This window comes from Triturus cristatus, chromosome 7 (genome assembly GCF_964204655.1).
Source record: "Triturus cristatus chromosome 7, aTriCri1.1, whole genome shotgun sequence".
Classification (NCBI taxonomy): domain Eukaryota; kingdom Metazoa; phylum Chordata; class Amphibia; order Caudata; family Salamandridae; genus Triturus; species Triturus cristatus.
The window spans coordinates 14,755,279-14,778,611 of NC_140590.1; the positions used below are offsets into that span (position 1 = coordinate 14,755,279).

Sequence of the window (23,333 nt, forward strand, 5' to 3'; positions counted from 1 at the left end):
CAAGTGGATTCTATGCCCGATAGATCCATGATGCTTAACATTATTATGCATAATAGTGTGCTCTAGCTGGTCTATGTGAAGTGTCCCTACGTAGCCTGCTTGGTGCTAGATTTGGTAAAAACATGCAATCCCGTTAATTGTGTGTACCTGTTTCCCACTCTGTCAAACATGGACATGGCAGGGCGGCTGCAACAACACATGAGTTTTTGATGCCAAGCCACCTGCCCAAGTTTTGTCACCTTCTTTTAGATTTTGCAGGATGTCCTCTTTCCCTACTTCTCTTTGCCCTGACATTGTAGCGGGTAGTGCAGAGGAACTTGTCTGGGCCATCCCCTTTCCCTACTTCTCTTTGCCCTGTCAATGTAACCTGTAGCGCAGGGGGACATGTCGGGCCGTCCCCTACTTCTCTTTGCCCTGACAATGTAGCCTGTAACGAAGGGGGACTCGTCGGACCCTTCCCCTTTCCCCACTTCTCTTTGTTCTGACAATGTAGCCTGTAACGAAGGGGGACTCGTCGGGGCCATCCCCTTTCCCTACTTCTCTTTGTTCTGACAATGTAGCCTGTAGCGCAGGGGGGACTCGTCGGGCCGTCCCCTTTCCCCATTTCTCTTTGCCCTGACAATGTGGCGGTAGCGCAGGGGGACTCGTCAGGCTGTCCCCTTTCCCTACTTCATTTGCCATGACAATGTAGCCCGTAGCGCAGCACTTTTTCTGGGGTGTTCATGATGGTGAGTTCCACCGGGCGAGGAGGTACATGTAGTATCCATTGATGCAGACGACATGCTGCTCTATATTCAGTCTATCTGCAGTGTCATTCCAGGTATTTGTGTGAGACAGTCAGATTTTCAGGGTGTGTGTAGTGTGTGTGTTAAGTGGGCCAAGTGTTGTGTTTTTGCCCTCTGTGTGGATTATCCTCCACGAAAGCTGGGGGCGGAAGAGCAGAGTGTGAAGCGTGACCTTCATGTGTTTTGGTACTTATGGATCTGTGATGGTGCAAAGCATCTCATTGTGTGCATCTTAGCAGGGCCACATCCTCATTACGTCCACAGATGGTTTTTAGGACCACTCTTCCAGTAACAGGGCAAGGCTGTATTTCACTCCCAGAGGAGATAATGCTCCCCTGCATCTTGTCTTTTTGCCATCGCCTACCAGTGGCTGTGGCTGGTGCCACCTCCAAGGGGTTTGACGCCATGCTGCGAGGGTCGATCTGCAATAGTGTCATGATAAGTGGGGCTCAGTGTAGGCTGCATCAGCCAAAGAAAATGCTGCCCTGGCTGTGCATTTTAAAAGGAATATTTTGTGGCAGGACCACTGCAAGGGCCAGTGTTACGTTTGTTTGGTAGGCAGCTGTACAAGTGAGCACGCTCTCACAATGCAGGGCGCGTGATACTGCGGGATCAATGCACTCCCTGAAGCACAGCTCCCCCGTGGAGCTGCCAGCCGGGTGAAAATGTGTATATGGGGTATTGGGCCTGTGACTACTGAGGGGCATGATCCTGTACTCTCCGTCTCTTATTCTGCACGTCTTGTTCATTTCCATAGAAGAATTGTTGAGAAGAACTGACCGCACAGGATTGAGCTCAGTGTGGGACCTAATCAGGGGCCAGCAGCAAACTACGTTTGTCCAGTTGCAGTTAGATCCGGACATTGCAGGGGTCCATTTCTTGGCACATGATACACTGATGGCTGAGATGGGACACACGGAGAGAGTGACGGATACTGAACTGGCACATCGGCCCGTAACCCACGGCCTGCATGACATGGGTGGATTTTGGACACTGGAGATCTTATTGGTTGATGTGTTCGGGCACATGAAGAATGACCCACTATCACCTGCTGGCCACCTATGGGTCACAGATATAATAGGAGTCGCCCACAGGCAAGGAGTGCGAACGGACAAGGCACTAGCGATGTACATAACGTCACGATGCCAAACTCAATTCCATTAAATTTGACATGTGGCACAGGGCATGTCTCAACTCAGCCGTCCAACCAGGTAAGTTTGTGTCCTGCCATCTGTGCACACTACGTAATGCCCCAATTTTGTAATGGATACATATTTTTGGGACATGGCTGCATGCTTCAAACCTGTGTTAGATGTATTTTCACCAGTGGGGGGTTGGTTCAAAGATGATGTTTTATACATTATCCAATGAAGGATGGATTTGTAAAATGCTAGTCAGACGCTCGACCATTTTCATCTATTGTGCGGACACTGCTGTCCCAAGACAGCAACACGCGTGCGCATCAACTTGCTAATGGTGTAGAGCGGAGGCTACTGCGCAGCGCAGGGCGTGAGTTGTGTGCCTACAGAGGAGTGCATTATCTAAGCTGTGGGTCAATTGTTACATGAAGAGACACTGGATGGGTGTAGGACTTCGTAGGGTGGGGGTCATAGACACATGTCACTGGTCCTATAAGACGTTTCCAGGCATGTCTAGATGAGGCAGCTGCTCTGTCATGTGAGGGAGCGTGTCTGCATGACATCTCCTCCTTTGTTCGCGTGTAGGGGTGCCTTTTGGCATTCACATGTGGTACAGTGTCAACAGTTGTGAAGAGCTGTGGTCTTCGAGGCCGCAGTCTCACTTCCCATGTGTGGCCTGGGAGGTATGTGTGTTGCTGACCTTCTAAATGCACATGATCCCTCTGTGCTGTTCTATCTTGTTATGTTTATCCTGTTGTTTGATTTATTTCCATACGCTTCTGTTGTGGTACGCGTGATTCCTTTCTAAATGCTTGCTCTTCCCATCTGACCAGATCTGCATTTCCGGATTCATAAAGATGATTTACTATATATCCTAAAATGTGTCCAGGACATTATAATGAGGTGATAGTGAGGTTTGGGTCTTGTAACATGTCTGCAGGGACATTCATTGTAACATACACCAGCAAACGCATTTCCTGTGTCTGTCTTTTGTATGTGATCATTTGTCTAAGTTTTGAGATGTGTGTCTTCGTTCATCCAAGGTTTTTTTTTTGGGGGGGGGGGTTAAAAATATATATATTTTTTATTTTGCACAGTAATTAACAATTCATTTCAATTATATCTGAGGAAACATAATACCATATTTTAACAAACAGCATTTCATTTGGCAGCAGAGAAAGGAATTGAGTAAATAAAGCCGAGAGCCTACAATGAATATAAGATAAATATTTTGTAGCGGAAAATTAAATAGATAGATAACAAATAAGAGAATATGAGTTGGCAGCATATGGGCTCCGTTCCATTGGAGCAGCCAGAAATCTATTTTAGACATAGGTCTCCCGCCAGCTATATAGAGGTGCCCAAATACGTCTACCGAGAGATTTCCATTTCTTGCCTTTTTTCTCGTATATCCCCTTCTCAAGATTAAATACAAAGAGAAGCCGAGCCAGCCATAAATTAAACGTAGGGGCAGCTGGATCTAGCCAGGCTGAAGCTACACAAATTCGTAAAACTGCCATGGCAATAAAGAGAAAACAAAGAGACATGGTATGTCCCTGGGTGTTATCAACCGCCAAAACAATTAACGATGAAGTTAACTTAACCCGAAGACCCAGGGTGGACTCGAGAAAAGTCGAAATTGCAGTTTTTAACATATCTAATCAGGGGCAGGTTGAAAACATATGATCTAGATCAGCCTGTAGGGAATCGCAGCTTGGGCACATGATTCCCTGCTGCCCCCCCCCACCCCATTGTGACATTTTTGTCGGAGTGTAGTACAGGGAAAATACTGTTTTATAATGTTGGGACAGAAGCCCCGCAGAGGATAATACGGTCTGTCCCAGCTCTAGCGACTGAAAACAATTGTCCGGTTCAGTGCCCAGCCTGTCTTCCCATTTTCCAGCATGTTTCTCTAGATCATCTTGTTTAAGTGCCAGAAGTTCCCTATATATTCCTTTAATAGTACAACCATCCCCACTTCTTATAACTTCCATAGTTTTTACCTTATCGAACCCATTGGGTCCACCCAGCTTTTTACTCAGATAACTCTGGAGCTGGAGATATTTAAAAAAATTCCCAGCCCCAATTCCAAATTTATCTTGACTATCCTTAAACTGATAGATTCCATCAGTGCCTAATAAATCCCCGACTTTTGAGAGGCCACATTCTGCCCAAAATGCCATAGTTTGGTCTGAGAAGATTTCTGGGAGCGTTGGGTTACCACTCATTTGTGTGTAGTAATTCAGCCTCCCTAAACCAACTTTTTTTTAAAAAGTAGACCAAATTTTAAACGCAGCCTGAAGAGTTCTAAACTTGGTTCGCTTAAAATAGCTCGGCTCACTGAATCTCATAAAGCAATCTTTGGCATCTTCCCCCACCAGAAGTATATATACATCTGGGATCTTGCCTTCCATACTTAAATTTTTGGGACTGCCACCAAGTATTCCAGCCATATACTTGAAAAGCAGCAGCCCAATAATATAGTTTAAAGACCGGAACAGCCCAGCCGCCCCTTAATTGGGGTAGAGTCATAAAACGTAAAGCCCTCCGGGTTTTACCGTGAGCCCAAATGAATCTGTTAGCCAAGTTGTCCAATGCAGTAAACCATTTGTTCTCAAATTCCAAGGGTATTGATCTAAACAGGTACAGTATCTTTGGTAGGAGTACCATTTTTATCATGTTACAGCGGCCAAACAATGACAGGTGTAAATTATGAAATTTATCAAAATCTATGTTGGCCTTCCGAATAATGGGATCAATATTAGTAGCCACTAAGTTATTAAAATATGAAGTAATAGTAATCCCAAGATACATCGCGGAGTCTGTCATCCATGAATCGGAACGTCTTATTTCCCTATTCACAACAATCTGTGTTTTCGGTTTATTTAGGGCATACCCAGAAATTGAGCCGAAGGCTAGAGCAATTTCCTCAACTACTACCATTGCTGCTACTGGGTTGGGGGTAGCTAAGGCGACGTCATAAGCATATGCTAAGACTTTTGTAGATGCCCCATGATATATAACAGGCTCAAGGTCAGTCCACCGTCTTGCCTTCCCTCTTAAAAGTTTGGAAAGAGAAAGTTGCTTAATGAGCCTTACCTCATCCAAGGTTTTGGATGATGAACCATCCTTTGTGTACCTTCAGATTTGAGGTCTGCTCCATGTGGACTGTTATCACTTTGTCTATTTTTTGAGTGCTGTGACTCCAAGTGGGACATTTTGATCCCCTGTCCTGACAGTACAGGTACATATCGTATCCCATGCCCTGCTGGCTGGCCTGAGTGAACAGTAGTGGGTGAATGGCACAGGTCCAAGTGTGGTGTGTCAACCTGGCCTGGCAAAGCATGGTGTGCCCCAAGAGAGTTTTGTCCCTATGTATTTGAGTGCGTTGTGCGTGCTATCTGACCTGTGTGCATGTTAGTGATTGTATGTAAGGGATTCATCTGTCTGAGTCCTCCTCTGGATCTGTGCTGGGTCCTTCCTGTGTTGTTCTTCCTGACAGACTCAACATCACATTCTGGTTGTGTCTCCCTATGATGTCCTGTTCTGACACTGGTGTACTCATCATGACACCGGATGTGGGATTGTGTGATTGGTCTGATGGGGGAGTGGAGGTCCAGGTTGGACTGGAGTAGTCAATTTAATGTTTGTAGACATGTATTGATCTGACAACAATTTGTGCATTGGGTAAAGTGAGGTGTGAGATAGTAAATACGCTAGGCCTAGGTTATACACCTGATTGAGTGGATGTATTGTCCTGCTGCTTGGTAGATAATTTATTCATTTTGACTTCAATTTCCTGTGTAATTTATACATGTTGAATTTTCTTTGGCAGCTATCCAGAGTAGATAGTGTCCTTCTCCTATGGTGTTTGGGAAATGGCAAGGTAATATGGATGAATGATGTCACTTCCTGCCATGTGACTTCCTAGGACATGAGATGTAGTGGTCTTTGTATGCGTTTCCGATCTTAGGATTTAGCCTGTGTAACAGATGTATGTAGGTGTGGGCATGGTGCCACTGAAAATGTCTCTGTGGACATACTTTTGTGAGTAAATTGGAGTTCTGTTGCCCTGCGATGTTTCGTTGTGTGTTGTGGTGGACTCAGCCATTCACTTTGTGATACATACATACATGTGGCTATGGGCATTCCTGTTCCAACAACAAATGTGTGTTAGTCCTAGTATTTACTGGTCTGACTGTACCTACCTGATGATGGCATTCTCCCATTCGAGAGACACAACATGCTATGGAACCAGGGTTGGATTGGGATCACAATGATGCTTGGGCACTCTGAACCTCATTGGCACACATTCCGTGATCATCTCTTTTATTGGAGCCTCTCTGCTTTCACCTTGAGGCGTTGTTGGTTTTTCAACAGTCCTTAGAGCACCCACATCTCCACTCTGCCCATTCGGTATAGTTGGCACCTACATTTGCTGCCACAGTCTGAAAATGCATTTCCTGCCAAGTAATCGTAGGCTTTATATTTTTGCAGATTTCTGCGGCGCGTCCTCCACTCGGAGATGATGAGGCGCCTTCCATGAGAACCACTTCCATTATTCAAGGACTCATTGCTGGGAATCTTAGCCCCCCTCGCCCCCAAATAGGCTCTCCATTGCTGGGAGTATTACCCTCCTCCCAAATTGGCTCTACATTGCTGTATTTGCCCCCCATTGTCTCTACATTACTGTGAGTATTTTCCCACACACCCCAATTGTCTCTACATCGCTGTGCGTATTAGTCCCTCAACCACCAAATAGGCTCTACATTGCAGGGAGTATTAGCCCCCCATTGGCTCTACATTGTTGTGAGTATTTGTCCCCCACCCACCCAATTGTCTCTACATTGCTGGGAGTATTAACCCCCCACAATCCCCAATTGGCTCTACATTGCTGGGAGTATTAGCCCCCCACAATCCCCAATTGGCTCTACATTGCTGGGAGTATTAGCCCCCCACAATCCCCAATTGGCTCTACATTGCTGTATTTGTCCCCCACCTCCCCAATTGTCTCTTCATTGTGAGGTACTACAATGTTTGTCCCCTGTGGCAGCAGGAAGCGATAATGTTGCGTCTCCCAGCCAGAACATTTAATCTAAATCTGGCTCACCGTGTGCTGGGAACAAGTTCAGTTTTTTTCTTTCCCTTTTCGTCAAACAAATTTTTCAAATTGACACTTTCCATAACAAAGCATGGCCATCTAAGTACGCTTGCAGTAGTTCAACTTGTGTGATCGAACTCATTTAGAACTGTGATTTGCAGAACTTTTTTAGAAACATTTTGAATGACTCATTGATATTCTTATGCACTGACACCGTTAAAAATGTGTATCTCAGTTGTGTATTATTATTGTTGAGTATTAGGCGGAGTGGATGTTATATTTCATATAGGTACCCTAATATAGGTCCAGGGAACATCGAACACTTTCCCTACATAATCTCCCCTTCATTTCATATGAACAAGCCTTATAAGGTCATATCTCCTAATAAGGACATACTACCTTATAGGGACATAACGCCGTATAAGGACTGACGCCTTTTATGTACTAAACCTTTCACCTAGTTCCACGCAGAGGGAGGGTTTTTCCCAATAAATATTGCTAAGACGTCATCCTTAGCACATATGAATAATTTATGAGAACACTACCCAGGGGGTATACCTCACCTCTCCTATCTACGCACAAGGTTTAATCCCCAACGTCATCCTCATACTAAACAATATCTAACACACGCACATGGACTGTATAAAGACAGCACCTCTTGCCATCAGTAGTCAGGAGGGAACCGAGACTTCAAGGCTGACACACTGACCAGAGACGCTGAGACTCCTGCATGCAGTCGCTCCAGCTGACAGTGGTCTGAACATCCCTTGCGGGGTGTCCAACTCGAGTCCAGGACAAGGTCCCACATTATCATTATTCATGTAATGGGGTTAGACTAAATCCTAGCAGGATTCGTCGCTCCTAGGCTTATTAGCTCTTTCACACCTACTCACATGCTAGGTACATCTAGACAGGCATCGTAGGGGTATGTGCTTGATTTTATAAATGCATTTTATATTCATGTATATGTTCATGACTATTGAAAAATGGTAGAACTGTACTATTCCTTTTTAATTCACTGTACTGCTGATCCCATATCTCTGCTACTGTGTAACAGCGCATATATTTTACACAAGAAGAACGTAAATGTAGTGCATTTATATAGCGCTCCGCACACCCCCGAAAGGGTCTCTCAGGCGCTGTACACATACCGCTGTGGAACCCTTCCTGGCCTTTCCCTGTGAAGTGTCCACTCCTGGGCACCCCCAAGGTGAAGCCAGGCATCCCAGCGCTGCTGGGGCCGTTGTGGAGATTAAGCAAGCTATTGCCCAGAGTTGCAGAGTGGGACCCATGATTAGAATAGGAGAGAATTATCGGGTCTGGGGAAATTGAGCCCAAGACCCGCCGAGGTGGGAATTGAACCCTGGTCCAGGCCAGACCTCTGCATCAGGGTCTGCCACTCTAACCATTGAGCCACACTTCTCCACAACGGTACACTCCTTAAAAAACAAGGGAACCTGACCACCGTTTTTGATGTGATTAAATAATTTTCTCAAGAGTGAGATCAATTCTTTTGATAAGATTTTATAAAATTATTTTGGGAACCCGTCTTCCCCACACCCTTTAGCTACGGCTGTTGATTTAATAGATGCCAAGATCTCAGCAGTTTCTAAATACGATTTTAACAGTGGTCAGGTTCCCTCGTGTTTTAAGGAGGCAATTGTTGTCTGCTTCGTAAAAAAGGATAAGAACCCGAAGGATGTCAAGTCTTAGAGGCCCATTAGCCTCCTTAATTCAGAAGATTTTAATGAAGGCGCGGGCTGAGTGTTTATCGGCTGCACAGGATACAATTAATAAGGACCAGGACGGTTTTATAGCAGGAAGATCCCTGGCAGCCAATACGGAGTTTTTAATGTAGGCTTTGGATTATTGTAACACTAACTCTACCCTAGCCTGTATTAGGATGGTCGATGCGGAGAAAGTATTCGATATGGTGAACTGGAACACTTTGTTTTTTGCCCTTGGTCAATTTGGCATCCCCCCAGGTTATTTTGATGCTGCAAAGCATCTATCCGGGTGCACAGGCTCAGGTGGTAATTAATACGAAATGTGCCGGCACGGTAAAAATAAATCGGGGGACAAGACAAGTATGTCCGCTCTCCCCATTGCTTTTTACCTTTTTTATAGAAGCTTTGGTTATCAGAATGCGTGAGAATGCTGCAATTAATGCTCCAATCTCGGGTATGGCCAAATAGAAACTTTTTGCGGATGATATTTTATATTAGAAGCCCAATAATTATAATTTGGAAGTGTTGATGAGGGAATTTAGCAAATTTGAATTAATTGGGGACTACAAAATAAATTCGAACAAAACTGAAGTTCTTGTTTTGAATTCATATCTAAACTTTCTTACACCCTGTCTCAGGATGCAAGACACAAAGCCAGACCCCATTAGATATTTGGGGATTTTTGTGACCAACCAATATCAACAGCTATATAATCTGAATTATGTAAGAACACAAGAAATAATAAAGAGATTATTAGAGCAGTGGCTCTTACTCCCTTTGACCTTGGTGAGACGGGTGTCGCTTCTTAAGATGTCCATAATTCCTTTGCTCATTTCTCTTTTTATTCATGCACCTATTAAAATAAATGTTTTTTTTAAAGAGATGGAAACCCTGATTAGACAGTTTGTCTGGGGGAAGAAAGTACCAAGGGTTAAGCTCACATCACTACAATTAACAATTGAACAGGGAGGTCTGGCTTTACCCCATTTGCGTACTTACAACGGTGTTGATTTTTTAGATTTACTATCAGGCTTATTGGGTTCAAATGAGTTTGGAGATAACTTATTTGTGGATAAAATGGTGCAGAAAACAGGTTCTCAGATTTCAACATTTTTTAAAATCTCCCAAAAAAAAAAAAAGATACAAAACACTGAAGGATTATTCCACTAGACTCCAGTCTTTTTTCAAAGGGACGGGCTCCTCCGGGTCACAGTACTTGAAATTGAGGGAATGTAAGAGTCTCAGCCTCCAAATTCAATCATGCCATTTGAAAAATTGGGAAAGCCGTGGGCTAGGGGAGCTAAGATATTTTTCAATCCAGAATAGGGCGATCTCGCGGCAAGAGGAGCTACTGAGGGATGGGAATCAGAGGAAGCCAGCCTTTTATGAATATTTACAAATTGTTCATTTCTTAAAAAATTTGAATGGTGAATGTGACACGCCAAACAAACTTGTGATAGCCCTTTTCAGGGCTAAATTAAGTGGTTAGGGAACTTTTATCGTCTGCTACGAAATAAGGGCCAACTCCCATTGATAGAGAACCATTTGGAATGGGTGGCCTGTGAAACACAATGTACTCTTTCAATTAATGAATGGGAAGATATATGCCATTGAGGGAGTAAGTCTCCGAGAGCAGCTAATTTTAAAAGAATGGCTTTCCTATCTTGGTGGCTGGCCTACCTCACTTCGAAAGCACTTAAGAAAAGGTATCCGGGGGCTGAAAATAGGTGCTTCCGATGCCAGGTGGAAGGAGAAGGGGCCTGGCTCCATATTTTTTTTTTTTACATGTCCTAGGTTGGCGTCTTTTTGGGAGGCCAACTTCTCGGCCCTAAATCGGGCATTTGAAAAGAGGGTAGTGCCGGAAGCCGCGGTTGCCCTGTTTGGAATTTGTAGAGATAGAACAATTCTAACCGGAGATGAAGCAACTTTCCTCTCTATTACTTCCCTGGTAGCCCACTCCCTATTGCTCCAAAATCAGAGGTCTAGGGATGTTCCCACTTACAATAAATGGCTAAACAAAATGAAAAGGACGCAGGCTTTCGAAGAAGCCTACGTGAGACAGGTAGGAGCTTCCAGGAAATTCAACAAGAATTGGAAGTTTTTAAGTAACTTGGAAAACCCGATAGAGGGATAGTACTACCTGGAATTTAGAGTCTGGCTGTGGTTCTATCACTCTAATAATGTTTGGAGGAATGAGATATATGCTCTGTTAAGCACTTTAGCACTTTAATATTGCAACGCAGCATCTTTGCACTAGCACTTTCTCTCTGCACTTTTGCACTTTGGTATTATATAATCTTCTATCATTTTTTTAGATATTTGTGATAGCTGTGTTTTAAAAAGGTTTTCCTGCGTCCGTTTCGCCATTGGTTTTAACTTTGAAAGATGAAGTTATCGTTTCGGTGTCGATTATTGCTAATGTTTGCTTATATGTTATTTTATGTTCTTGATGCTCTGCTCAGTAAAAAAAAAAAAAAAAAAAAGAAGAAGAACTACAATAAATTCTTATTGTAAACACGCCCAACTGTTTCTTCTGTGTATCTCTCACATGAGCAAGCATGAGTCACTGGGTGAAAAGTAGTATATTGTTTCCACGAGTCTGAGGAATCCGGGTTTGTTGTGTTCTGAGGTTGCCAAGAACTAATCTCTTATAAAAGGAGATTCTAGTGGCACTGCGAGCTAGCTAATGCAAAGCAAGGCTAACATACTCGGCGGGGGTGCACAGAGTAGAGTCTGCCACCAGTCCCACAGTGCATGTTCTCCAAAAGCGCAGGACCTGCATGAGGGCACTATAGGACCTACACTACAGTTTAATTTTAAGAATAGTAATTTTACGACTGTGGAGAATCCGCACGCATGGCAGATACTCAACACATCAAAAGTTAGGCCTGTCCCATCTTTTTATGTGCAGAACTCTCCACCCAGACATTGGCACTGACTGAGTCGAAAAATTGCTGTCAGCAAAAATAAGGTTGTAGTTCGTGAATACAAAAAAAATAGTAAACGTGTCCACAAGTGTGAGCTTCCCTTTGTGAATCAGGCTCTTACACTACTAGGAATTGTCATTCTACATTAACTCTTGGGGGATATTCATGGCCCCCTCGCCCTGGTGGCTGCTCATCCGATGAGGCGTGCACTGTCCTATCTGAATACTATAATGAATGCCTCTTCCTACAGTATATTACTGCGAGCATCTTACACAAGCTGAAATACATAAACACCCTCAGGACCCACACGCAGACCATACTGGAGGTGCAGAAGGCCATTCTCAGGCCGGGACCCTGGTGTCACTGTACCTGTTGCATCATGGGCAGGTAAACCTCTGTCCCCACTCTCCCAACTCGAGATGGGGTACCTGCTGAAAGCTTGATCTGGGCTTGTACCTGAAGCCTGGCTCCCGCTCAGCTCGAGATGTTCCTGGTACATCGAGCGCGTGATGAGCCGAGCTTTCATGTGCCTGCTGCCTGCCACCCTCAGTCTACCCAGGAGGTGGATCTATGGCAAGAGCTTACAACCTTGGAACTGTACAAGCTGGGTTCAAGTCTCTGCATTGGCTGAACATTCTGTGATTCTGGGCAAATCACCAGTGTAACTGGGGTTCATGCCAAGTGCTCCAATACCTCTAGGTTGAGTTTGCACTATAGAAAAACTGCAGAAAACTGCACGAGGAGTAAGAACAAAGCGTTGCCATTAACAAAGGAGAGACCTGGATACATTGCAGCTTCACCACTTAAATTGTGTGATCTTGAGCAAATATTTTATTTCACCAAAACTAATTTTTCTTCATTTTTGTGCATGAAAGCAAGTACAAATACATTTTCCAGAAAAGCAACTATACAAAAAGCTATTGTGTTTGATTTAACAGAATAAGTTTGCTCCTTAATAATCTGGGCCACATACAGGGTCCATAAGACAGCGGTCTTGCCTGTACGTTCACTAATGGCGCTCACCAGTGTGAGGACGGGGTAGGAATGACTCTAAGCTCATGTTTAAAAACCATCACTTTTTATAAGTACTTTTCAGTGCAGCACAATATTGTGACATATTAATGTCAAAGCTTCCAAGTGTTAAAGAACTACACTTTTTAATTTTTTTTTTAAGAGACTGTATCATATTTTATGTGAAGTTTGCTGCATTTTTTATATAGCAAATATTTTCAGGGATCGGCTCTACGAGCCAAGCCAGATCCTTAGCTCGGCTCTGGGGCCCTCCCTGTTAATTTTTTGGCTCACCCACCTCTACCCACAAAACACACCGCCCAATCTCTATTTAAAAGACAGTCAAAAAAAACATTACAACGTTCCGACTTTGAGATGGAGGGACCACTTAACAGTTGCCTTCTCCATGGCCTCATCTGACGTGACTGGCTGGGCCAAAGGGTAGGTTTGGGTGGGCCTGGCTCACCAGGCCCCCCTCCCAGTACCGGGCTAGCAAACGAAACGGAGGAAAATTAAGTGTCAAGCACACAAACAAATAAAAAGTGAGGGCGGGATGTAAGTCCCTTTCAAGATTTCTACTAAATACAATACATTTTCTAATTTTATTTTTTGAGGTTTTATAGAGCACAAAGGTGACCCGTTAGGGTATCAGAGAGCTTTACAGGAATAACACGTTATGTACAGGTTAGGCACAGGCAAAACACAAGGATGGAGAATAGGGAATTGACTACATTAGGACGAAGCCAGAGTTATAAACAATAATCAGTACAGTGCCATAAAGAGCAGAGCCACAATTCAGCGATAAAAAGAGAAAAATAGCAATTGTATAAGAGGGGAGATATGATAGCAAAAAGGCCGAGAGAATAATAATAATACACATTTGTAAAAGCGCGAACAATCACCCGCAAGGGTCTCTAGGCGCTGGGGGCCGTCGGGAAGATTAAGCAAGCTATTGCCCAGAGTCACATGGTGCTGGGCTGATCTGCTGCCGGGGATCGAACCGAAGGAGTGAGAATTGGTACACGGAAAGGGCCAATCAGTGCGGGAATTATGCCCAGAAACAAAAGCCATGACAAAAGGCGGTATGTGCGACAAGGAGAGGTATTGGAGAAATTCGCTCATTAAGAAGGTTTTTGCTTCCTTTTTGTAGATTGACAGAGAAGGTATTCTTCTGATGGAGGATGGTAGCAAGTTCCAGATTCTTGGTGCAGCCCCAGAGAACGCTCGGTTATATGTTTTTTCTTTGCGGAAGCGGGGTGGCTGGAGCACACGGTCTCTGGCAGACCGGAAGTTTGAGTCCCCCAGATACCACGTTTTTTTGGGCGCGATAAGCCGGGGAGTTCATGTACAGGGCTTTGTGTGTAATACAGGCCTGCTTGAGCTGGATTCTGGCTTCAAGAGGAAGCCAGTTAAAGGCCTTCAGATGTGGTGAAATGTGGTCCAATTTTTTTGAGCCAGATAAGATTCTAGCTGCTGTGTTGAGGCTAACTTTTAGAGGGGCCGTGGAAGTCTTTGGTAGGCCACATATAGGGTAGAGCAGCCGTACTCAATTCTGGAGATAACTAACGCCTGAACTGCAGTTTTTAGGTCCGCAGTTTCAAGGAAGGGTTTTAGTTTTCTTAAGTAGCGCAGGTGGAACATGCCAGTTTGGGCCATCAAGTTGACGTGTTCACGCATATTCAGGTTGCTGTCCAAGGTTATACCGAGAGATCGGGGAACAGTTCAGTGCTGTGATCGAGTTGATCCATTCCAGGATGTCATTTGAGTTTTTAGGGGGGGAATGAGAAGGAACTGAGTTTTTTGGGCATTCAGTTTGAGCTGGTTGTTGGCAAGCCATTGAACACTTCGTTTCAGGGCGTCATTCAGATAGGTAATCTCCTCTAGTTAAGAGGTTTTGATGTAGATCTGAGTGTCATCGTATACATGTGGAAGGAGATGTTGGCAGAAGAGAGTAGGGGACAGAGTAGAGCCTTGAGAGACACGGATTGATATCGGGAAGGGCGCAGAATAGGTTGCTGTTGAATAAGAATCTCTGGGTGCGGTTCTGGAGGAAGGAACCAAACCATTTGAGGACTGTACCTCCTGGACCCATCCTGTGTTTGAGGCATTTAAGAAGTTTCTCGTGGTTGACTGTGTCGAATGCCGAGGAAAGATCCAGAAGGATCAAGAGACAGGTTTTGCCTTGGTCAAGGGCTTGGAGAGCATCATCTACGATGTGAAGAATAGTAGTTTCAGTGCTGCGCCCCGGCCTGAGCCCCGATTGGAATTCGTCAAGCACGGCACAAACTCTGTGCAGGTGAAATCTAAAAAGGCACCAGTTCCTTACCATATACACCGCAAGGAAGGTGAAAGGGAGATATCTCAAGAGTGTAAATTTATCCGGATCAGAGATGCGCTTGGCCGGTGCTGAGCTCAGTATTTCCCTGTCGTGGGTCCCTAGGAGCTTGTGTTGGTTGCTGCGCACTCCCCGACAGTGCTGACTGCCTAAGCATCACCGTTGCACATTGCGGCACAGCGTAGCTGGGAGCCAAGGCACCACTGTCTCGTTCCACAACAATAGACAATGCATGTGCGCTTAATTTATAAATACACAGTGCACATGTACTAGGTTTATAAATACACAATGCACTTCTGCTTGGTATATAAATACACAATGCACGTGCACTTGATTTATAAATATGCGATGCACGAGCACATGCTATATCATATGTATGGTTTATAAAAACAACGCATGAGTGCTCGATTTATCATATGTGTGGTTTATGAACACACGATGTACGTGCACTTGATTTATCATGTTTGGTTTGCAAATACACACGTGCGTTTGGTTCACATTATGTGTGGTTTATAAATAAATAATACACTTAGGCTTGACTTATTGTATGTGTAGTTTATGAATACGCAATGCATGTGTGCTAGATTTTTCATGTGTGTGGTTTATAAGTACACAATGCACATGTGCTTGGTTTATCATGTGTGTTGTTTATAAATACATGATGCATGTGAGCTTGATTAACATGTATGGTTATAAATACATGATGCACATGCATGGGGTTAATCATATGTGTGGTTTATAAATACACGGTGCAAGTGAGCTTGATTTAACATGTGTGGTTTATAAATACATGATGCACGTGCACTTGGTTTATCATATGTGTGGTTTATAAATACATGATATATGTATGCATGATTATTCGTATGGTGGTTTATAAATAGACAATGTACGTGCCCTCGATTGATCATAAGTGTGGTCTATAAATACACGATGTACGTGCAGCATCAAAAAGCAATGTGTGTTGGGTTGTAATGCCCACAGAAACAGCCCCTTTCACTTTGTAAATATGGGCACCATGTTTACAAAGTGCGGTTGAGGCAAAACAAGTGGCTTAGCACCACTTTGTAGAAATGGAGCAGTTCATTGCGCCACTGGAACGTCAGTCTGGTGGCAATAGGGGCTCGTACATATGCCCGTATGAGTAACTAGGAGGTACCTACGAGGAAGCTGTTTGGCTGTTGAGAGCAGTATTTCCATCATTGTGTTTACATTTCCTCACTTCCAGTTAACCCCCCTGAATTGTTTTCTCTGTCACAGTCACTGTGCTAAGAGATCCCTTTCCTGTGACACTCTCATTGCAAAACAAACGAGCATTTGCAATGCAAAAGGTCTCGTATTTTAGGAGTTGGAGCCATTGACATTGTAAATGGGAGTGATATTTTTTATGGTTTTTGTTTGCAGTGGAGTGATTTTTTTTTTTTTAAAGTGCATACTTTGCTATATTATATGCTTTTATAGCAACTGTACAGTAAAGCTACGGCTATGTTAATGTAAAGGTGTGTGAATGGAAGAATAAAAATACAAAAAGGATATAAAAATGCAGGATTGAATGTATGGCGGTGACAGGGATGACCTCATTTCTAATAAAAATACATATTTAAAAAAGCTGACGCACGGAATGTGGAAGCTGCGAACTTCTGGAAAGTGGCTGGCAACAGCGTAGTAACAGAGCTAATCTGTTCACAGTAGGACAGCGCCTTGGATATGCAACCTGGGGCGCACTAATAGGATTACAATAATTGCTACCCCATGTCTGGTTTTTTGCCATTTTGTCCACTCCAATATGGCCGCCATTTATGAGTCTCTTTGTGTCCCTTAGACCAGGGTTCGATACCGACCCCAACTTCTTGACAAAATATTACCTGACGTCCTTCTATATTCAATGGAGGGACTCCTGTACACAAATAAATAATTTAGACATTTTGAAGTAACCCCTTTTTCGAAATCAAAAACAAAAATACAAACAATATGGTGGACCTTTTTCACTACCAAACGAGATGCGCGTTACACGCTCTAATCTCCGATAGCACAAGGACATGACTCGGCTGTTTTGTTTGACTACTTCTACTGGTACCGAGGGAGGCACAGACACGCTAAGATGTGGACTGCCCTGGGAATGAGTAGGTCCAAATGACGGAGGGTTGCTGAGCACAGTAAGACTTTCTCCCTACAGGAATCAACAAAAACTTTATTTCCCGCATTTTCACCGCATTTCTTACCGCTTTTTCGAACCAGTTAGAGGAAGGCACAAGAGATGAATGGCTTAAAACAAATCTTTATAATTTCACTTCTTTGTGTATTCTTCTTATTATAATATAGGGTTTCTACAGGCCCCTCCACCCAGACAGACCATGAGGCGTATTTTTGCCACAAAATTAATATGTTTAAAAAAGAAATAGATTTTGTGTTACATGATGTGTGCGTCCTGTTTTGTCCTTGACCACGAGTGTTTTTAATTATGTTTTTTAACCTTGCTTTCTCACAATAGAGATATCAAGTGTGGTATATTAATCCACACAGGATCTAAGCACTAATTATTGTTACTTTCAAGGGCACTTACACCATATTATAAAGTACCTTCTTTTACGCGCAGCGCAACACCTTAACCTGCCCACAAGAGCGGTGGGCAGGCAGTATGTATTAAGTTGCATTTTGCTTTTTCTTCCCCATGACAGATACTACATATTCAGAATCAATCGTATGTACATTTTTTTTCCAATGCTCACACAATAGGTGTGCATTCATAATTTATATTTCACTTTATTATAGGTCCTGCACGGAGTGGTACACAAAGGGCTGGTCGCTTTGGTCTCCTGAAGAAGAGGTTTAGGGGATACCTTGAAACATGTCGGCAATACTAGGGATTGTAATTACCTAACAGTTACTTTTCCCTTTTATTAACCCCTTTTTATCCTTACCAACTAGGAGCAGGAATAAAACATTAGCTCACTAGTTAGGTAATTTTTAAACATCACTTACACCACTCCCCCTACATTGCACTACACATATCCGCACAAAGTAAGTGCTCCTAAGTAACTTGGCAAGTCGCAGCACGCCCCAAGCAGTAGAGGTTTGAGATGGCCCCAAAGATGAAGCGTGTCACCTATGGGCAACCCTGGGTGAGGGAGGGGACTCAAGAATTTTTTTTTTCTTTTCTACCAGTAGAGGTGGTTTTTACCCAATTGGTGAATCCCCCGTTTTTCTTGGCTAGGTTCTTTTGATCCATCATCTACGGATTCTTTTTGCTGTACTCTGATCACACAGGAGGGTGAACCTGGCCCAATCCTCCTCCTCCCCCTATTTTTGATTGATATTTTATAATGTTGCCTTGACTCTTCCAAGCATATTTAGTTCACTGGTATAAACAATTCTTTATTGTACAATTAATTAAAATCATTACAATGAAAACACCACGATTCGTAAAAAAAAAAAATTTTACGTTCCTTAAATTTATTGAGGAAGTGTTAAAATACCTTTATAACCATTGGAAGAACATAAAATAGCATAGAAGAATATTTCATTCATAACCTGATAAACACATTATGTTTCATTATTAATCACATATTCAATCCAATTATAGTCTTAATGCTTAAAGTATAAAATGCATCCGTGCTTCTTAAGATTACCTTATACCTTGGATACTACATCATCAGCGAAAGATAGACAGGGTTGGAATTCACCCAGTTACACTGCCAAAAAAGGAAAAACAACATAGTTGGTATCATGGCCATTTTCTATTCTTATTGTATGACCAAAATATCGTCCTGAGCCTGTTTTTTCTCAGCTAGAAGGATAACTTTAACAAAGTTAACTGTTAAATTGATATTACGCCCTGGAAGGCACACTATTATCACTTTGCGACACGTTCTCACCCCATTACTTGAATATTGTTTTTAAAAGTGTTAATCTTTCTTGACGCAATTTGGGGCAAATACGTAGAATGTGCAGTAATGTTTCATTAGTATCACCACATAATCTACACTTTTGTGATTGACAAACTGGTACCCATCTAGGTGTCCCATCTTTTGTTGGATAGTGGCCAAATCTAAGCTTAAGCAACATATCCCTTATTGCCGGTTTAAAAAAAAGAGGTTAGATAGGATTTGGGTTACATTTTATTATACGATTAATAACCGACCAGGCATGCAGTCATCTCCTGAACTAATATGCATGATACAAATGTAATTGATTGATTTAAAATCTGTTTTAAAATGGTCTTATTTCTAATCATATCGTCAGAAGGTGGGAGCTTAAAAATATTCAAACTTTCCGTTAACCTCCATGGGCTGGTATACTCTTCCTTATTCACTTCTTGCCAGCACATATATGCAGGGTACTCAGGGTCTGATAAATAGAGTGAAACTAGACATTTTATAAATGCAGCTTGCCTTACCAATGTTTGGTTTAACAAACCAAACTCCATTTTAACGATAGCATCTCCAACATTTTTCGAGAACCTAAAAATTTACTTAAAACTTTTATTTGTAATTTATCCAACAGTTGGCTATCTTTGCCTCGGAAAATTATTGACACATATGTAAGCGCGGGGATAAGTTTTGCCGTCATTACTTTTAATAAGTGCTTGTAACTTGGGCATAAAAGTTTATCTCAATGATCTAAAGGCAAGAGACAGTGAATTGCTTCGGCCTTTAAGTTATGAAAATGTGCTTTAAAAGTCATCCTATCCTCCAGCGTAACTCCTAAGTATTTCTATTGCATTACTGTTTCAATAGATAAATCCTTCATTTTCCATAATGTCCTAGCTGATTTTGTTGATCCTATTATCATAATTTTTGTTTTTTTGGTCTTTATTTGTAAACCATTCGCTAATATATATTGATCAAATAACTATCAATCTTTGCAGCCCTATTTGCGTGCGACTCAGCAGAATAGTATTGTCCGCATATTGCAAATATTTTACACTTTGGCCGGCAAGGATTGGCGAGTGTGCATTGACACTATGTAAATGATGAGACAAATCAGCCATAAAAAAGGATAAAAAGACAGGAGGCAAGTACGCAGCCCTGTTTAAGGCCACTATATGTTTCAAGGCGACGAGTGGTACGGCTTCCATCCCCCCTTTAACCTGCACCCACATATCTGTATACAATAGTAGAATCATAACTAAACGATTTTTGGGTCGCCCCATGCTGATAACTTTGCCCAAAGAAGGTTACGTGGAACAGAATCAAAAGCGGCCTTTAGATCTACATAACAAATAAAGAGTTTTTGCTTTTTATATTTGGCTTTCTCTTCCAACAAGGTGAGTATCAGCAGCTTTGTTATTGTTGATTGTCCCCTTCGAAATCCAGGTAGAAAAATTGGGATAACTTTCCTTGAGTAATAATGTTGCAAACATTTTCGCCTCTACATCCGTTGGGGCACTTAGCCGATCGTGTGCTGGGTTATCGAGAGGACCACTTTTATCAATAGGACGTATGATGCTGCCTCGCCAGGATTTTGGGACCAATTTAGGGGCATATCAGTGACACCCGGCGATAATTATCGCTCAGCGCTCTTAGCGTGAAGATAATTGTCGCCGGGTAACGTGGATTTTTATCGCTGAGATAGCGTGCTATTAGCAACGCTTATCTCCTCAACGATAAAAATCCTCACGCTAACTGCCCAACGTGAGATTATCGCAGGAAATCCAGCGATAATCTCACGAAAGGTGGCATTAGCTTGTTGATAGGGACTCACAAACTTAGCCATGATATCCACCCTCCATAGGATATCATGGCTAAGTCAGTCCTGAAGCAGGCGTAAGGAAAGTAGCGATAACAGGGGTTATCGCTACTTTTCTTGCCGCTATGCTTCATAGCGTGGGGTTTGATGATAGGAGAAATGTCGCTTAGTGACATTTCTCCTGTCATGCCAGGTCAGGAGCGCCCACTTTGCATCTCATTAGAGATGCAAAGCTGGGCGTTAGGAATCCCCACGCTAAAGCAAGGTTTCACGCGTTAGCGTGGCCTTGCTAATTAGGCGATAAAATTATTGCGGCTTTTTGGCCAAAAACGGCCGCAAAAGCGGCGATAATTTTTTTATCGCCAGCTTGTAAATATGCCCCTCTGTTTTTACAATGTCTTCAAACATTGGAGTAAGAAATGTTGACCATATGTCCGTTCTTGCTTTAAAGACAGCATTCGGGATCCCATCTGGACCAGGTGCACCATTTGATTTAATCGTACTTATCAGTGACTTTGCCGTGCCCCCCTGTGGTGACTCAAATATTAATCATTGATCGCCATAGTTTTCGTGCCTTCTATTCTCCTTATGTATATTAATTATCGACAACGGGTTACATGCGTCATTAATGGAGTTTGCCCATGTACAGTACTGGACCCATACAGGATCGGAATAAAGAACTCCCAGGCTCTTGCGGGCAGATTGGCACTGCCGGCTCGCGTATTGCCGTGTTCCAGAGTGTTAATTATACCCTAAAATGCTCTTAGATTGTTTGCCTTGCTTACATGGTGCAAATGTATCCACAATCCTTCCTTATATTCTCTTTTTGCTTTCCAAATCTCCTTTTTGTACGATTTCCTCAATTTCTTTATTAAACACAATTGGGTGAATTTGGTTACCCCGTGGGATGTTGTGCAAATAGCACGAGAAGCTTTGTTAAGGGCCTTTTTTTAATAACCTGTGTGAATACTACATTTTCCTTTGCGATGTAAAAGGGTTTCCCCTGGAAGCTGGCTTTACCGGAAAGAGATCAACCAGTAAAGAGCAGAGACCTGGCTAGTTAGTTGTGCAACTAGGGTTGTGTTCGACACTCACTGAAAGCGAGGCCTTCGAGCAAGAGAACCCACTCTAAAGTCATGAAGACGTCAAGAAACTGAACTTTAAACATATGCAGGGCCGGTTCTAGCGGGTGGGCCGGGTGGGCCAGGCCCACCCAGTGGGGGCTTGAAGGCGGCGCGCAGAGCACACGTGGTGTGTGTCAGCCCGGCTACGACAGCTTCTCAGGCACTCACACACAGACACTTTTAGACATTATCGCAGCCGCACCCGAGTACTTTACAGGTCTATATAAGACCATTTACATGTTGAGGAGGCTTTGTTTATTTTTTCACCCCTTCATCGCCACATAGCAAAGGCCACAATGTTCTGCTGCGTGGATATTTCTTTTTCTCTGCAGCGCAGGAGAAAAGAAGTTTGTTTATTCCTATTCACCTTTCCTGACCCCTGCAGCTGCTTATCACACCAGGCTGTGACACAAAGTTTGACTAATGGAGTAGGTAAGAGAATGTGTTACTAGTTGTTTTTCTTTTTAAACTCTGCGCAGGCCCAGCAGGACACATAACTCGTGTGCGCTTCATTTAAACAGTTTTTATCCTTATCATGGCCGATGCAGGACAACAATAAGACAATAAAAGATGCCCCAATAACGCTGGTGATCAATGATCCGCTAGAGAGCAATCCTTTGTCTGTTAGTAGTTTTTAAATGCAGATGAACTGTGTTTTATGTTGAAGCTCAGTGGGTTACTGCCTTTGTCACAGAGATCCTTGTGCTACTTGCAGTTCAGAAGTTACAATCCTAACATTGGGCAGTGACCAATGAACTGTCACCAAAGCGCTGCAGACAAACATGAATGGTAGAGTTAAAACTTCGCTTTATTTGTTTTGTTATATAGTTAGAACTTCCACAGTCTTTCATTATTCTAATGTTGCTAAAATGAGTATGTTTGGGCAGATATACATTTTTATCAGTAAAGCTGACCCCCATGGAATACTCTTTAAATCCTAAGGTTGTGTTTCCCCAGACCAAACCCTCTTAAAATATCCGGCCCACCAGTATGGATGACGTGTGATTCCTAAACCTTGTAATCCTCATTGGCTTATGTGACATTCCCTGTAGACTGATTTACATACTTGTATGATTCAATGTCTCTGTATAATGTGTGCGTGGGGTAAAGTACTGACACACCCTACACTGATATGAGTAGCGCTATACAACAAATGAAATGCATACGAGAGAGGGGCTACGGAGACATGAGGGGCACCGTTGAAGGGTGGCAGTGAGGGAATCCAAGGAGGAGGTCATGGGGTGGAGGGGGGAGCTAGGGAAAGATGAGGGGCACTGCTGGAGGGTGGTAGTGAGGGAGTCTCAGGAGGAGGTCATGAGGGGGATGGGCTACAGAGAGATGAGGGGCACTGGTGGAGGGTGGCAGTGAGGGAATCTGAGGAGAAGGTAGTGGGAGGGGCTATGGGGAGATGAGGGGCACTGTTGGAGGGTGGCAGTGAGGGAATCTGAGGAAGAGGTCATGGGGTGGAGGGGGGAGCTAGGGAGAGATGAGGGGCACTG

The 23,333-nt window shown here is 43.2% G+C and overlaps 1 protein-coding gene across 5 annotated transcripts in view; it reads right to left on the minus strand.

Moving 5' to 3' along the window:
* LOC146808689 (cell adhesion molecule CEACAM4-like) overlaps positions 1-23,333 on the minus strand; it is a 130,975-nt gene that overhangs the window by 101,937 nt on the left and 5,705 nt on the right. For 2 of the 5 annotated variants that reach the window (XM_085615497.1, XM_085615496.1), the window contains exon 2: positions 18,652-18,714. The exons of 1 other annotated variant lie outside the window; for it this stretch is intronic. The gene's annotated coding sequence lies outside the window, so the exon portion shown is untranslated. The remainder of the gene's footprint in view (positions 1-18,651; positions 18,715-23,333) is intronic. 2 more of the 5 variants (XM_085615498.1, XM_085615500.1) reach the window with 1 other exon arrangement.